At 51.1% G+C, this 16,973-nt stretch overlaps 1 long non-coding RNA gene across 4 annotated transcripts in view; it reads left to right on the forward strand.

The window, feature by feature from the left end:
• The window catches only part of Mir9-3hg (Mir9-3 host gene), a 34,378-nt gene extending 21,195 nt beyond the window's left edge, over positions 1–13,183 (forward strand). Inside the window, exons 2-5 of one of the 4 annotated variants that reach the window (NR_040311.1) lie at positions 2,697–2,756; positions 3,326–3,456; positions 6,543–6,649; positions 9,966–13,183. This is a non-coding gene — a long non-coding RNA (Mir9-3 host gene). The remainder of the gene's footprint in view (positions 1–2,696; positions 2,757–3,325; positions 3,457–6,542; positions 6,650–9,965) is intronic. The other 3 variants (NR_040312.1, NR_040314.1, NR_040313.1) reach the window with 3 other exon arrangements.
• Positions 13,184–16,973: the final 3,790 nt, after the last annotated feature.

A 16,973-nucleotide genomic window follows, 5' to 3' on the forward strand; every position in this document is an offset into this window, starting at 1 on the left:
TGCAAGAGACTGACTGCTCAGGGTGAGTGTGGTGGATCTTGCTTTCTGCTCCTAGAAGGGGTATCCTTCTATGGAAGGATAGAATCTATGTCCTCTGTTCAATCTTGTTTTCTTTCTAAGGTGTGTGTGTGTGTGTGTGTGTGTGTGTTTAACATGCAGGAGTTGGTTCTCTCTTCTGTGTGGGCCTGGTGATCAAACTCCGTTGTCAGGTTTGGCAGCCTTCCTGAGTCGTGTTGCCAATCTCTCCCTTATGCTGTCAGAGCCCAGCCGTGAGGCAGAGGCCACAGGGCTCCCGGGATCCAGGCCGGGCCTTTCTGATCCAGTCCAGAAACAATGAGCATACTGCTTCTCCTCTTTGTGAGCTGCTGTTCTCAACTGTGAATTTGGGGTTAGCACTCAGGAAATACCAGGGCCCAAGTTCAGTCTCTGGGTCTGAGAATAAGAAGAGAAAGGAAAGGAAAGGGAAAAGAGGGGAGAAGAGATGTCATGTCACACATTGGTTAGAAATAAAATCCCTGGAAGATAGTAAGCAAGGGACCAAGCTTAGCTCTCTCTCATGTTGCACTCAAGTTGTTGTTTTGTCTTCTGCTTGTCCACAAGCTCCATAGTGGAGGGAAACCCAGAGCTGCTCCCTGACTTCTGGATCACAGAGATCAGCTTGAGCAGTGTTAGCAGGCACACATGTAGGAGTTTATGAGCACACATACAGGGTATATGATTGAACTTGGGTCCAGGAAGTTAAGAAAAGAGGGATTTTCTGGAGAAAGAAATACCAGAGAAGGCATCCTGTGCCCAAACGTGTCTTTTAGGCCACCAAGAGGGCAGGATCCACGCCAGAGGATGATATCCTCTGGCCAGAGGTTCAGAGAAGCTGGAAGTATTATACTACACTGGGCTTGAGATTTAGGTATGGAGCATCAGGTCATATGGTAGAAGCCAAGAATAACAAGGCAGGGAGACAGCTAAAGGAACTGGTCTGGTCACCATGGGAACAAGGTGGTGAGGCCCCATGCCACCTAGGCCAGCTGGAGCTGAGCAGGCATACCAACTCTGTGCCTGGCACCTCATCGCACTTGCCTTGGACTCTATCACGGAGCCATTTCCAACTTTGTGGGGTAATTGTGGAGCTCAGAAGTTGGACATCTTCCCATGCCACATTATTTTTTTTTACCACAATCATTTATTCATTCAACATTTATTGACTGCACATTATGTGTCAGGCAAGGCCTTGGGGACACAGAGGAGGAAACCACAGTCCTCCACTGAGCCCTTGAGCTCTTGTAATATGGAACTTCACGTGTCCATCCACAGCAGGAAGGTCAGCCTGAGGGAGGGAGTGCTGAGTTAGCAGGCATGGGATGTGACAGTGACCATCAGTCTGTGGCTTCTTGCCTCCCCCATGCCCCTCATTCTTCAAGGACCTGCAGAATAAAGTCAGAGGCCACTTCACGCTTTGCCATGGTGACCATCAGCTGTCACTTAGCTCAGCTAGACTTCACTAGCTAAATCCTCTAGATCCCACTGGCCCTATAGTCTCTTCTTCTCCATTTAAAACAATTTGGATCTTAAGAAACAGAATATCAATAACTTGTTGAGATTTATGTGTAAAACTAGTAGGAAATATCTTAAGTGCAATTGGATATTAAACAGTACTTGGAGGGATTCATGGAAGAATTCGTGGTTTCTTCTCCTTAGACACCAGAAGCTTGTCCAGAGTACCAGCTTTGGAATTCCCTCCTGGTTCTCCTTCAGCTGGATTCCAAGCACAGTTTTTGGCAGTCAGGTCTACATGCAAACTCACAGTGGTGAGCACCTGGCCACCACTTCCCACATAGCTGGACTGTGGCCCAGCCCTGCAAACAAATCCCTCTCCCTAGCACTCTATCCCGGACTGTCCCTTGCCTTCCTAGAACAGGAAAGACAAATAGGTTTCTTCTCATCACTACTATTCTGGTGAACTTGTTACTGGTAACTTGTTTTGTGTGTGTGTGTGTGTGTGTGTGTGTGTGTGTGTGTGTGTGTGTGTATGTGTGTGTGTAGATAAAGCTTTTAGATATTGTATGGTGGTTATCACAGCACATAGGAAAGAGTCCATTCCACTTCTGGCTGCTTGGAAGTTCCTTCTAAATCTTTGAATGATTGAGCCACCAGAAGACTAGGGGGATCTGTCCTGCCCTCATCCTCATTGTGCACTGTCCAGTTGTTGCTGGTGGGCAAGGTGAGTATACTTGAAGTAGGCTTTCTTCTGCGGACGGGTGAGTAGCGGCTGCTGAGACTGCAGTGCTGGATTCTTCCTGAAACGTCTGTCTTTCCTGTAGGAAACCGAGAGGTCAGTGAAGATGTTTCCCAGGAAGACAGCATGTCCTCTTAGTTCTTATGCTGAGCCACAGAGCAAGGGGATGCACAGGGACCAACAGCAAGTGGGTCTTCCCTGCACTGGTGGCCTTAACTCTCTTGTGGCTTCCTTTGCTTAGGTTTCTGGAGGCAGTTTACTGAATAAATGTCACATCCACAGAGACTTGCCAAGGGCTTAAATATGGGAGTGAGTTGACAGCACACACTTCAGTCACGAGGCTCCTGAGAGATGCTTCCTTTAGAGCAAAGTGGCTCACAGACTCCTGTGCTGAGGGAGTGGGTGCGCAACCGTCTCACTTCCTGTTCTGCTCTCCCTCTCATGGGCCTTGTCTCTCTTCCAGGATGCACTCCAGGGTGGGCCAGGAGAAAAGAGAAAAGACAGCTTGGTGATGACTAAGAAGGTGGGTTCCCTCCCAACCTTGGCTGCAGGCCCCACACTAAGAAGCTGGGTTCCTTCCCAACCTCCGCTGTAGGCCCCACATAGACACTGATAGCTCTCTCCAGCAGCTGTTCTTTCTCTGTGTGTGGCTGGAAGTCCATGTAGAATTCACTCAGTTTACGTCCTCATTACGGTTTCCTTTACTGGTACAAAAGCACCTGCTCGAGGAAGGCATTGAAATCGAAACAGGGAAGGCAGGTGTGGGGGTGTTCAAGTCCTGTCCTGGCTACTCGGGAAACTGAGGCAGGAGGAATGCTTGATCCCAGGAGCTCAAGGTCAATTGCAACAACCAATAAGGTCCTATCTCAAAATATGCTACAGTAAAATTAGATAAATAAACAAGTGGAATGTTTCCTTCTTGTGGGAGCAGTTGCTTGCTAGGTTGACCCATATAAAATGTCTTTATTGTTAAACTGAGAACAGTCGACTATTGGCTATTCAAGCTAGTACTTTTCCATCGTGGGGTGGTATATAGTAATCATTTATGTTTCTCTTCCTCCTGTGATACTTATCTCCGAATTATTTTAACAGCAAGAAACTGGAGCCTAAGCTAGTACTGAGAGGAAAGCTACCTCTGCAGCGCTCCACTTTGCCCCAGCTTCAGGATATGTTGTCTTGGGATACAGGACAATGCAGATGACTTTCGAAGCCCAGATACAATGGTTCGTGCCTTTAACCCTAGTACTTGGGAGATGGAGACAGGATGCAGATGACTTTCGAAGCCCAGATACAATGGTTTGTGCCTTTAACCCTAGTACTTGGGAGATGGAGACAGGACAGTAAGGAGTTCAAGGCAAGCCAGGGCTACATGAGACCCTGCCTCAGAAAACAAACAAAGGAAGAGACAGGACAAAAAGGAGAGAGCTGGGGTGCTGCCCCGCAGTGGCACCATAACCTTTGGCCACCCCAGTGGCAGGAGCTCCTGACGGACCGCTCTTGTCGTCCAGTGCTCATTACACCACTGTCAGTGTGTGTCTGCTGCCGCCTCTGGGTGTGTGTGTTTCTTTTTGTATCTCGTGTCAGTGTCAGGCAGTGTGTGTCTATTTATGTCGGCCTGTCTAGGCGTGCTCAGTGCAACAGGGAGCTGGGGGCGGTGTTGGGAAAAAGAAGACATTTCAGAGCCTCAGCTCTCCCCCTCAGGGATATCAGGATGCTGGTATGTATGTACTTGCACACATACAGATACAGGATTCTTTTTCTCTTGTTCACTGTGTGGGGATGCAGTCGAGGGTCTGGCCAGGTATGGCCTGAGCAGTTGCCGGGCTGGGTGAGCCCCATCTGCCAAGAGCTCCCAGTTGCCTTCCTTCTGCCCTGTCCATGGGGGGCCTGCCCCTCTGCAGTTTACCATCTACTTCCTAATGTAGTAGATGGGAAGGAGGAGAAGATGAAATGTTGCCTGCAAACAATGGCCGAGACAGCCTGTCTCACCCTGCACAACCACCAGTGCCTCTGTCCCTAGCCACATCTCTATAGTGAGTCTACACACTACTCTGCTAAGCCTGAGGTGAGAAAGAAAGGAAACCCCCCAACTATGCTATTCAAAAATTATGCCCGATGCTTGCACATGCAGAGATAGTTGTAGACTGTTGAAGGAAGAGCCACCAGGTTGAAGGCTTGAGTCAGAGTTTGTATCTATCTGCTGGGCCCACAGGCACAAGGTCCTGCATCCACTCTAGTGCTCCCATCTCTTAGTCCCAAGACCTCTCCCTAGCTCCCAGCCAAGCAAGGGAGGGGCAAGGGGCCCAAGGCAGCTGCAGGGGCTATGTTAGTAAACACTTTACTGGCTTCCTATTTTCTTCACACACACCCCCCACCCTTCTCCACTCCCTGATGCCCCTAACACACTCCCCACCCCCCCAGCATCCCCCTTTCTGTGGCCTGCACAATGAGCTTATTGTCCCGGGTGTGATTTGAATAAGGGATCTGCGGGCCTGTTCCCAGCATTGTCCGAGGGGCTGGGAAAAACCCCAGTGCAGGCAGGAGGACCAGACCAGACAGAGACAGATGCCTAAATTAGCAACAAAGCTTTGTGCAGGTCCCCCGGACAAGGGATCGCCTTGTCTGCGTGGACTCGAGGGTGTGGAGCTGGCCGGCTGCTCGCATGTCTCCCCATGTTAATTAGTTTTGCATGCATGTCTGAGAAGGTGCCAGGGGAGATGTGTTTGCCTTCCTCCTCCCCCAGGAGGGGGCTGTGTTTGTGGCTGGCCAGTGGGCTGGAGGCTGTGGAGTTGAGCTTGGCAAGGCTATGCGGGCCTACCTGGGGAGCTAGGCTGTGGCTCTGAGTGGGGAATCCCAGCTTTCCTGTCCTGCTGCTCTTCAGCCTGTGGGAAGCCTGGCCTTGCTCTCTGTGCCCCTCCACTCCTTCCCCTACCCCTGAAAGTTGGTCAGCTCTGACTCTAGGGGACTCATTGGCTTCTACCCAGACCTAGGCTACTGCCTGTCCATCTGGCAGTCTGTCTCTTGTGACACAAGGCCCCTTGGGACCAGGCAGCAGAAGCGACCAGTCTGGGCTCTCCTCTGTCCCAGAGCCAGATGGCCAGTCGGCTTATCGCATTATGGCCTCCTCTGTCCCCAGGCCCCTGCCGTCCATAACAGGTCAGGGTCTTGTTTAGGATATGATGGGGAAGTTCCCTTTTAGGCCCTTGTAGTAGGGTGGTAGACAGGGTACAGTCATGGCCTTGCCACTGGCTTACTGTGTGACCTTGGACAGATTAAGAGTCCCTTTGACTCTTAATGTCAGTAGCACAGTGATGAAGCTGAGCTTCAGGAACTCCTGGTTCTGTCCCAGCTGAGGACATCTCTGCTGGTGGTGATCATTTTAGCTTGTGTTCATTTAGCACAATGACAAGAGTGAGACTAGTGAGTTCTGAGTGTGGGTGGGTGAGGTTATGGAAAGAAGGAGTTGATCACTGCACACGCTGAAGTCTGGGGTTTTTTGAGCAATTGATGGGAGGTCAGGAGTCAGCAGAGCCTGTCTCCCCAGGTCCTTACACAGAGCCCGCTCTGAGACTTCCTCTGGCCTCTATGCTGCAGTGGTGGAAAGTCACCCCAGCCCAGCACAGGAGAGGAGAGCAACTGCTGACTGGTGCCCTGGGTGTGTCCCATTCACTCCCTGCAGGCCCTGGGCGAGGGCACAGGACTGAGAAATGCTGGGTACCTTCCAGGCTAAGCTCAGCCAGGCCTCCTAGCAACTTTCCAGCTCATGTCTTCAGAGCATCCACCCCTCTAGAGCTCCACAGGAGCCCCATAAAGTAAGGGGCATGGGGATGCAGCCTTACTCCCTCATCCATGTGCAAGTGTCTGCACATGTGACTTTGAGCTCTTTGTGGGTCATCTTCCATCACTCGTCTTGCCCTCTTGTGACACAGCCTATGGGTTACTGGACTTCCAAGCCTCGGGCTAGTCAGTCCTAACTCCCCATTCCTTTCTGATTAGATTTTATTACCAAGCCTATGCCATTCTTCATATACAGAAAAGGAACTAATTAATCTGTGTAAGTGCATGTGTATGTGTGTGTGTGCGTTTCAAATTTTAGATAGGGTCTACATATACCCCTGGATGTCCTGGAATTTCCCATGTACTCCAGACTGGCATTGAATTACAGAGATTTGCCTGCCTCTGTCTCCTGTATCCTGGGACTCAAGGAGTGTACCACCATGCTCAACTACTGTGTGTCTCTTTAATAAGTTAGGTGTCTTTAAGAAGATGTTCTAATGCCCAGTTCCCTCTCTTATTTCTTCTTTGGCAGCCTTCTCTCCTCAGACATGGTGGGATGTACTCTGATCTAGAGCAGGCAGCTGGCCAGAGGCCCACAGGGAGCTCAGTGATTGGCCTCAGATGACCTTGGGGACAAAGGTGAGCCTTGAGCCATTCTCTTCTGATTGTATGGCTCTAGCCAGTTTCTTACTTCCCGCCCCGTTCTCCATGTAGCTATCCTTCATCTGCCTCCCCACCTGTTTCTTAGTCTATCCAGGAGTCTAGTGGACTGGTCTAGACCTTAGTGAAGTCAGGTACAGTGAGCCTGCAGTAGGGGTGGGGAAGAGTCAAGATGGCAGGGACTTGGGGGAGCTGCCTGCTGCCCTCCCTGCCTCACCCCACTCTGAGCTGCCTCAGCTGCTGCCTCAGCTGTATCTCTGAGCTCCTTAATCTGGTGATCAGTGTGGTGCTGGGAGGGCGGGCTGGCAGAGGCTTTAGAGGTGACAAGGGATCTTAGGAGTCACACTCTGCTAATGGAGCATCACCAAGTGTCATGGCAAAGCTGGGGAATCACATTCCAAGCGCAGCTTCCCCTCTGGAGGCAGTAGCCTTGGCTGGGCTGGACCCAGGACGGGTGGTACCCAGTATATGTTGGGACATCAGCACTGACTGCAGCAATGCAGCACCTTGTTCTTTGTTCCTAAGAAGAAAACTTCCCAAGATCAGTATTTTCTAGGCCTTTCTATGTGACTAGGCTTTTATTTTTTGGTAGCTGCCCTTAGCTGTATGCTAGGTCCTAGATCTTCCAGCTGCCAAATCTCAATTAGAATAGTCTCCTCTGAGATGCTCAGGCCAGGGCTGAGTGGTTATGCTAGATGGTACACTTTCCATATGAGTTTGAGTGGCTCAGAGAAAACCCAGAGTTTAGAAATTGAAGTCAGGTTGCTGAATACAGTTCCAGGTAGTTCTGGGGGCATGGCCACCAGGAGGCAGGAAAATCCTGGCTGGAGAGAAGGGACAGAGGAAGAGATGCTGTGGGCAGACACTCAGCCCTGGATTAATGGGCAGTTAGATCCTGAATGTTCTGGAGTCTCTAAAGTATCATTTGTGATGTTGGGAAAACCCTACATAGAGTTGTTGTGACTGGTGCCAGACACACATGCTCTCTTCCTTAACTGAGTGATAGCTAGGAAGGCCATTTAATATGGCTTTGAGCTGAGGGGACAGACATGGTAGTGATGTCTAGAGCATTCATCACCAGTATGGCCTCGGTACCAGCATGGCAACTGGCCTGAACCAGCAGCCCAGTGAAGAGGGCACAGCTGGACCCAAATAAATCTATGTGTCTTTCTGTCTCTCTGCTCCATCACATTGGTGTCTATTCCTCAAACACACAAACCTGCCTTAGGGCAATTCCTGACAGGATGGCAGAACACAAGATTTCAGGGTGTCTTTTGCTCTCTTTCACCAGGTCAGCTCTGCTTCCTGTGGGGGGGCATACCCCATCAGATCCAACCTGTCCCAGTCTCTCCCCCTCTCCCCCTCTCCCCCTCTCCCCTCTCCCCCTCTCTCTCTCCCTCCCTCCCTCTCTCCCCCTCTCCCCCTCTCCCTCCCTCCCCCTCTCCCTCCCTCCCTCTCTCCCTCCCTCCCCCTCTCCCTCCCTCCCTCCCTCCCTCCCTCCCTCTCTCCCTCCCTCCCCCTCTCCCTCCCTCCCTCCCTCTCTCCCTCCCTCCGTCCCTCCCTCTCTCCCTCCCTCCGTCCCTCTCTTCCTCTCTTTCTCTCTCTCTGGAATGGGATGAACTTCTGAATCTCTCACCTTTTCAGAAGCACTGTGGGCCAAGGAGTGGAGGCCTGTGCTCCTTCTGACCCACCTCCTCGTGCCTGGCTTCTTTCTCTAGGGGAGGCCAGTGACAGTGCTGCCTGTTGTCTGAGCCTGTGATGCTGGAGGTGGAATAAAGCCAAGGTGCATCTCTGAAGAAAGCTTCTGGCCTCAAGCCAGCCCCAGGATTTTGGAGACTCTCCCCTCTCCTGGGCATGTGCACCTAGACAGTAGTGGTTTCTACTGAGTTCTTTTCTTCCTGAAATCTTTCCCTTTCAGGGTCCAAGGTGGCCTAGGAAAGAAACAAGATCACAAGAAGACCAGCCCCACTTACCTGGAAGTCAGAGAATGCCCTCCTGACCACCGTCTTTCTTAGTGGTCTTAGGCAAGCCTCTTTCTTCTCCAAACCTGGGAAGGGAACACTGGATAGGATGCCGTCTGCGGTACTCTGCCCCTACATTTTATAATTTGGGAATTCTTTTTTTTTTTTCTGCTTTATTACCTTCGAGTCACCTCACCTCCTGCTCCCTGAGTTTCAGGAAACCCAGCCATCTTTTTCTCCTTCGTGCTGCCCTGAGACATAGTAGACAGACACCTCTACCTAAGGCCTACAAACTAATGAACAACCAACCAACCCCGATGCTTCTTTTACTGCTAGCCTGCAGCTTTGGGTGGAAAGTACCCTGTCCTGAGCAAAGGCCTGGACCAGAGCACATGCGCTTAGACTAGGTGTGCTTTCAACCCGAGTCTGCATGCTTTGCCTTCTTCTCTAGCTCCAAATGGCTTCAGGAAGGATTTGTCATACTTCCCTGATCCAAAGCCTTTAGACTCAAAAGCTCCCTACCCTCAGGAATCCATGAGAGCATCACTTCTTGAAGCCTGGTCCCTTTCCCTGCCTTCCCCAGCCAGGTGGCTCTGTTAGAGACACAGCTGAGACAACTGTAGCTGTGAAGGGTAGAGGGTGTGGAACAATACCTTTGTATTACCAGGGTGACCCTGGGCTAGTGCATAGTCTCTCAGCCAGAGTCTCCATGTTGCTAAAATGAGAAAGGGGTAGAGAGCTTTCTAAGCATGCTCAAGGCTTTGAGATCTATTCTTAGACTCAAAATAGAACAAGAACAACAAAACAATAACCATACCTGGACTGGAGAGATGGCTCAGCAGTTAAGAACACTGGCTGCTCTTCCAAATGACTTAGGTTCGAATCCCAGCACCCAAATGGCAGTTCACAACTATCTGTAATTCTAATTCCAGGGGATCTGACACCTTCACACAGACATACATGAAGACAGAACAATGTAGATGCAATTAAAAACAATAATAACAACTATACCGTTCACATAAGTGTACACAAAGACACAAATAATCTAGGAGAACACTTTGGAATGATTAAGTTAAATCTCTTTTATCCCAGCTGGCCCCAGAAGTTCCAAAGGCCATGGTCATAAAGAAATCCTTTTTTCTCTGTTTCAGGAGTTCCCTGCTGGGGATGTCTGGAGGTAAAGTTGGAAGATCCTCTCTCCTCCCCGTTTCTCTCTTCCCAGAGAGCAACAGTTCCTAGTTTCAGCCCTGATGATACCTGAATGGAATTCATAGGACAGCAACCGCCCCACGTGCAAGTGCAAGCGGCTTACAGACTATCTCTCTTGTCTTTAGATTGTCCTGTGAAGGGAAGTGATGGCACAGGCTCTGATCAGCTCTTCTGGGAACAGACAGAGAAGTGAGAATTCCTGCCAAAGCCACAGGATGAACACAGAGCCAAGAACCTGAACCAGAAAAATCCAGCAGGAAAGGAACCTGCACTAGCCACCATCCTGAGGCTGCTGTACAGGGAGCAATCCTACCGCAGGGACTTGGCAGGAGACCAGGGGCCTGCTCCCCAGTCCTCCTCGAGGGCCTCTGTCACCGACCTGCTTGTCTAGGATCTCCTTTCTTTCTGCTTGTGCCACATCTTTCAGGCCTGTTCTGGGTCTGATGTGCTATAGAACACTCTGTTCAGGCACTTGGGAAATAGAGACTTCATCACCAGCATTTCCACCCCCAAAGAACTAGGCAGCACACTGGGAAGTTGCCAAAGGAAGGGACTCCAGCCTCCCAGGAGTTAACAACATTTCTCCCCAGCTATCCTCCCCTTGGTGCTCCTCTTCCTCCCTCCTCCTGCTCACAGCAGGCAGGGCCTGGAACCAGGAGCCATGCTGCTGTGCTGTTGCCAGGGGAGCTGGGAGGCAGATCGGAGCTATGCAGGGAAAAGGCTCGGCCTGTCAGAGTGTCTGAGATGAACCACCGCCATCCCTGTGCAGCTGGGCTCCATGTGTCTCAGGGCTCTTGTTCTGTGCCTGAGAACGGTGAAGCCCAGCGAGGTTCAAGGGCACACTCGCTATTCATCAGTCGGGGGTTCTTGACGGTCCTGCCTCTCCCAGGGATGGGTTCCCCCCTTCCTCTTTCTCTCCCTCCTATGATACATTCCTGGGTGCCTGTGGTGAGGACTGCACACCCCCTTCTCCACAGCCCCCCCAAACCCTGAATCAACTCCTATTAAGGAGGCCAGGCGAGACAGGGACAATGGCTTCAAGAAATCATTCAGGCGGGACCTCAGTCACATTCGCATGCCCGTCACTCCCAGAGCCCCTGTAGATCCCACTCTGCTGTGATTCAGGGACCCTTGGGCCCCCAGCTTGCACATGCCTAGACAGGAGCAGGCCACTAGGTGCTGCCCTACACAACAGGCCAGTGCAGTGTTTGTTCTCAGGGACCCTGGGGCCTCCATCCCACTGGCTGGATAGTGTGTGCAGTCAGTTGGAGAGCAGAAACTACAATATTTTCTGAAATGTGGTAATATCAAGATATAAGAGGCACATATACGTGATGACTAATTTCACTTCAGATATACTGGAAAAGTTTGCTAAGAACATGGACAAAGACCTGTGGTTGAGTAACGAGTCATTTCATTCCATGGAATATTACACACCTGTAAGACTGTGGTAGATCTACCTCTGCATGCAGGCTGATAGGGAAGGTTGCTAATATACTTAAGTGAATAGAATAAAGTACAAAACAGTCAAGTGTGTTCTTGTTTGTATATACTTAAAGGTCAGTTACGGTGGCAGGGGTGTGTGAAGCTCAGTGGTAAAATGCACACAGCATACAGGAGGCCTAGAGCCAAAAAACCCTGTATCAACCATAAGTATGTCTGCATGAATGGTTGGCAAGCAAGCCCTGCCCAGCAGCCTCCAGGAAGCAGGAGGCCTTTCCTCCTGTGTCTTTGTGTTTGTTTTCTCTCTGCGTTTGTGAAGCACTTTTATTGAAAAAAAGAAAGGATAGTAATCACTTAATAGGTGTAACTTCTCTCAGCCAACGAAGGGCATGCACTCCAAGACAAGGTGGTGATGTGGCTGAGAAGTGTCTTGACAGTACTGGTGGCCTCTGGCCACTGGCGGTTCTCCAACCACATGTCATCATCATGACTGCCACTGTTAATCGAAAGCCCACTTAGTCCCAGGGTTAGTTCTCTGGTTCCTGCTTAGGTGAGTGTCCTAGTATTTCAGTCTAGCCAATGCAGGAGACTGAATGGGGAAATCAGTGGGTTTCTCCAAGCTGTTTGGGTCAAGTCAGTATCCTAGAGTGGGTAAGGCAAGTGTGGGCTCTGATTTCCCTCTGGGAGGACCTGTTTTGAGGAGGGGGCTTGTGGGCTGTGTTGATTATGAGTGAGCACTCCTACTTGCTTTAGCCCAGTGGAGGTGCCCTGCTGGGGACAGGCTGGCTTCAGGAGTTGACTGTCTCTGAACCACTCCATCTGCATACACACAGCAAGTATTCAGAGACACCACCGGACTTTGCTGCTCCCAGTGTTAATCAAAAGCCTGGCCTTGCCCTCAAAGGAGTAAATTGCTGAGGGCATCTGGAAAGCGCAATGTGGAGCTGAGCACTGAGTCTTGGAGCCAACATCCTGTGGAGCTCTGTCTGCGTTGGGCCCTGATGCCTGGGAGTGGGCAAGGAAAGATCGCAGTAGAGTTGACCAGAAGAACCTGGGAGACCCATGGAGGTCCCTGGGCTTAGATGGCAGCTTTGAAAGTCAGGAGGAAAGCAACTAGGGGTGGGGCTGTCACCAGGTCTCTTACTTTGGTGCAGTGAGTCTTAGTTTTATAAGGTGCTGGTACACTCATTTTACAGGTGACATTTAAGTTCAGAAATGTTGCTACATGTCCCAGGTCACAGTTAAAAACTGCCAGAACTGAGATTTAACACCTACCCCATTGGTTGCGGTCTGAATTCATAACCCCAAATTTATTCTTTTTGGCTGAGCCACTTAAGAGAGGTCTCCTGAGCTCCAAGCCTTCCTAGCCAGTTCCATACATAGAGACATAGAGACTTCTGCCTTCAAGGTTCCCCCAGTATCTTGCCTGGGGTCTTCCCTAATTCCACCTAATTTTATCTGTGAGGTATACTAAGCTTTGGAACCTGGACCTAGAGCTGGAGAAGAAATCCAAAGCCATATACAGACTGGGGCCCTTCAGTTAGTGTTGCTATTAGCACTAATGCTATTTGCTTCCTGAGTCCGGTCATCTGCATTGTGCAGATGCGCTCTCTTTCTTCAGGTCCTTGACCCTAAAGCCTGATGGGAGGTCAAGGATGCTCCAGGGCCTACCCCTTGCTTCTCAGAGCTGGATCTGCTGAGGGCTGCAGCAAGCCTAAGACTGGAGGATCAGGCATGGGAGAGCAAAAGGAATAACCAGGCTTAGAAATCATTGGAACTCTTACTTCAGGACAACCCTGAGGGATGATTAAGCCAAATTCTGAGAGAGAAGCACTCTTCTGACCCTGGGAAACCTCTGCCTCTTTTACCCCAGCTCACAACTAATAAAAGTTCGAAAAACTTATGTCTCTAATCACTTTTCTTTCCCTCTAGAGGGACAAGAGCAAGAAAAGCCAGATTCAGCCACTAGCAAAGACAGCTCGTGGTGCTTTGTCATGTGATGGGAAGGGTGGAGTCAGAAGCTTCAGAAAGCCCTAGAAAGTCATCTCTGACAAGGGCCAAGGTCACCAGGGCAGCCAGCAGTCTATCTTGCTTTGAAGCTGGAGAGTATAGGCATTCTGCTCTCCTAAGAGGGGAGCTGGAGGTTCTGTCCCAGTCTGCTCCTAAGCCTCCAGTAACGCTTCCTCAGTTTCCACCCTGATCCCATATGGCAATCACATCGTCCACACTAGGAAACTGAGGCTCAGAGAGGCTTAGAAACTGGAAACCGGTGTCCCTGGGCTCCTGATCTCTACAATCCGAATGGGAAGTGGGGGTGGGGGTGGAGGTCATGATGCTCCAAAAGCCTTTGACAGGTTTTTTCATGTACGCGCAAATCACAATCCTGCTTTCATCAGTTTTCATTCTCACAGGCCCTTGGACCCCCAGACAATAATTAACACTTTCTGGTTCCCAGCGCAGCTCTAAGTGCCTGCGTGATCCCCAATCACATTTAATCCCCAGACGCTGGTGTGCATAGCTGGCACCATCCATCCTTATTCCCATCTAAGCTATGGAGAGGGCAAGGACCAAGAAGCTGTTCAAAGTGGCCAGTGTGTGTGTGTGTGTGTGTGTGTGTGTGTGTGTGTGTGTGTGTGAAATGTGAGCAGCAGAGGAATGCCTGTCTGTCCAGATGCCAGGCGCTTACCCATTGCCTCTCTAAAAGCGTGGTGGCTGGCCATCCTGATTTGGTCCTAAGATTATAAATGAAAAATTCTCTTGCCGATTCACAGCAGCCTGAACCACAGGATAGTCAGAGCCATAACCATCTACTACCAGGCGGCACTCCCCGGGGCGCTGGGATCCTGCGTCCCGGCTGGAGCCCCAGGGCACCGGGAGGAGCCAAGATCCTGGGCCTGGAGGAGAGGACTAGGAGGCGGGCGGCACAAAGAGCTTTTTATTCAAATTTGTTTAGAGTTTCGCGAATTTGCATGAAAAATGTGTGAGAAAAGCCAGCTCCGGTGACCTCATCCGCACCTGCCATTAACGTTCAATTAGCGGCTGAATAGTGGCTGCCGACGCGACGTGCAGAGAATCCTGCCTGCCCCGCGCAGCTCGGCGGCTGGCGGGGCGCGGGATCGGGAGGAGGGGCGCGGCGAGACTCAGGGCTCCGCCTGCGGCTCGGGGCCCCAACACCGAGGGCCTCCGCACCCCTAATCTCAAAGGACCCCAGAACCCCAGAGCCCTGGAGCACTAGGCAGTTTGGGGCGAGTCGGAGCCTTGGAGTGCAGGCTCTCCGGGTCTGCCGGACCGGTGGTGGCGGACGAGTCCTGTCCCGGCTCAGACAGGCTTCCTCACCACCTTCCGGACAAAGTGTCAAGTACAAGTTCAAGTTCAGGGGTTGGCCCCAGGAGGAAGGGGGTGGGGGGAGCCATCCCCAGCTGCCTTTGTTCTCCGGGATAAGCGCTCTCACGTCCCCGTCCCGGGCGGGGCTCGGCAGATACCCCCGCCCCGCCCCGCCGCGCCCCGCAGGAGCCACCTCCTCCCGCCCGCACGGCGCCTGTGCCTGGGTCCCGGCGACCCTCCTCAGGGCCACCGAAAGGTCTTGGGGCTTGGGGCGGGGGCGGGGGGGGCGGTCCCTGCCCGTGGGAGCCTCCCCGGCCCCGCAGTCCCAGCAGCAAACTGCGCTTGGTCGGACGGGATGCCCGCGCAGAGGTAAGGACCCTTGGCGGGGTTCGTCTGCACCCCCATATGCCCCGCCCCACTCCGGGCCTGCGCGACCTGGACTAGCAGCGCGAACCACTGCATGCTGCAAAACCTCTCCCGATGAGCCTCAGGGGGGCGCGCTGCCGCTCCAGACCTTTGAGGGTGTCAGACTTCCGGGGATGGGTACAGGTCAGGGGCGCCCTGCGACAACTTGGGCAGAACATCAGCCTTTCCCCAGGGTGGCTGCTTCAACCTCTTTCCTGCAACGATCTCTGGGCGTTTCTCTATCTTCTTTCTGCAGTTCAGACCTAGCCGAGGGGGAGGGTAGGGGAGCCTCCGACTCCCTTGGGGAAGAGAACTAAATGTGCTTGCAGCTTAGCTATAAGAGGAATCGACAGTGCTCACAGCACTACCTACCTCTCCTCTCCGCAGAGCCTAAATGAAAGTTTTGCGCCAAATGGCGATGGCGGGTGTGGGGTGAAGTTGGCTGAAACCCCAATAAGACCTCCTTCGGTTCCTGCATGCCTGATTCCGGGGTTAGGTGTCACTCTTTCCACCTTGCCCTCTCCTAACTGAAAGACACAGAGGGCAACGTCAGAGCTGTCTTTCACTCTCCCCTGCCGGATTTGACATCGTTTCTGTGACACTGCTTTACGTACAGTTCCAACACCCATGATTCTTGATTTCTAAATTCACAGTAAATTGGAAATCCGAAATCGGAGGCGTGTGTTCCCCACTGCACCCTCTATGCTCTTCCCACTGTGTTCCTGTCCCTCCGTTGGGGGTTCTTCTCCCTGCTTTCTCATTCCTGGGACATTGCCTTTCCACAAGAGCATGCTCCTCCTGACCAAATTTTGACAAGTAGCTCCTTGTCCAGGGTGCTTGCTGGAACTTCCACCACCTTCTCCCTCTCTTGGCATCTTCAGCCTCACTGTCAATGTTTTTTCAGTCAGTGAAATTGACTTATGAATACGTGAATTAAAAAAAGAAGAAGAAGAAGAAGAACATCGGTTTAAAACACGTTTGAGGTTTGCATTTATTTTGCTTTTGATATTCACTTCGATGTAAGAAAGCTCTCAGGGATTTCCTCTTTCCATTCCCTAACACTGGAGTCTCCTTTGCAAGCAGGGACCACGAGGAAGGGCGGAAGGGCTCTGCCAGGTGATCTATGAAAAGAAAAGGAAAACATCCAAAGAAACCTTGTCTTACAACATTTTGTGAAAGCAGTAACAAAAGGGAGCCCTACACACACCATACAGCCCATCTGTCCCAGCATGGTGTGGCCTGGAAGGGCTAGGTGCCTGGGGTCCTCTGACAAAACCTTAGTGTCCTTGGAGAAGCTGATATTGACCTCCCTAATCTCTTTCAGCCCCAGAGATCTGTCACCGACACTCTGGTTTATATGTACATGTGTCTGTATGTGTATGTGTAAGTTTATGTGTATAATTTTGAGACAAGGTTTCTCTATGTAGCCTTAGCTGTCCTGGAAATCATTATGTAGATGAGCTAGCTTCAAACTCACAGAAATCTCCCTGTTTCTTCCCAAGTGCTGCTATTAAAGGCATGTGTGACTATGCCCAGTTTTGTTGTTGTTGTTGTTGTTTTAACCAACACTCTGATGGTAGAGGAGTTTGGGAAGAAACTTATATTCTTTAAAAGGGGAACCAAATGACTTTACTTTTTATTTATTCTATGAATATAGGTGTTTTGCCTGCAAGTACATCTGTGCATCATGTGTGAGTGCCTGATGCCCTCCCAAGCCAGAAGAGGGCATTGGATATGCTGGGAGTGGAGTTATAGACTTAGAGACTAACGTAAGCTGCTGACCCAGATGTGGTAGTTCCCACTATGTGACTTTATTTCATCTTGGCACCTCAATGTCCTCCTTATTAATACATATTAATAACATGTGACCATCACGATCATAAGTGAGCTGATACTCGTGACCCGGGTTAGTAACGTAATTACCTCTGAACACAGTTCCACCCTTTCTAGTCCTTTTGACT

The sequence above is a fragment of the Mus musculus genome, chromosome 7 (assembly GCF_000001635.26).
Source record: "Mus musculus strain C57BL/6J chromosome 7, GRCm38.p6 C57BL/6J".
NCBI lineage: Eukaryota > Metazoa > Chordata > Mammalia > Rodentia > Muridae > Mus > Mus musculus.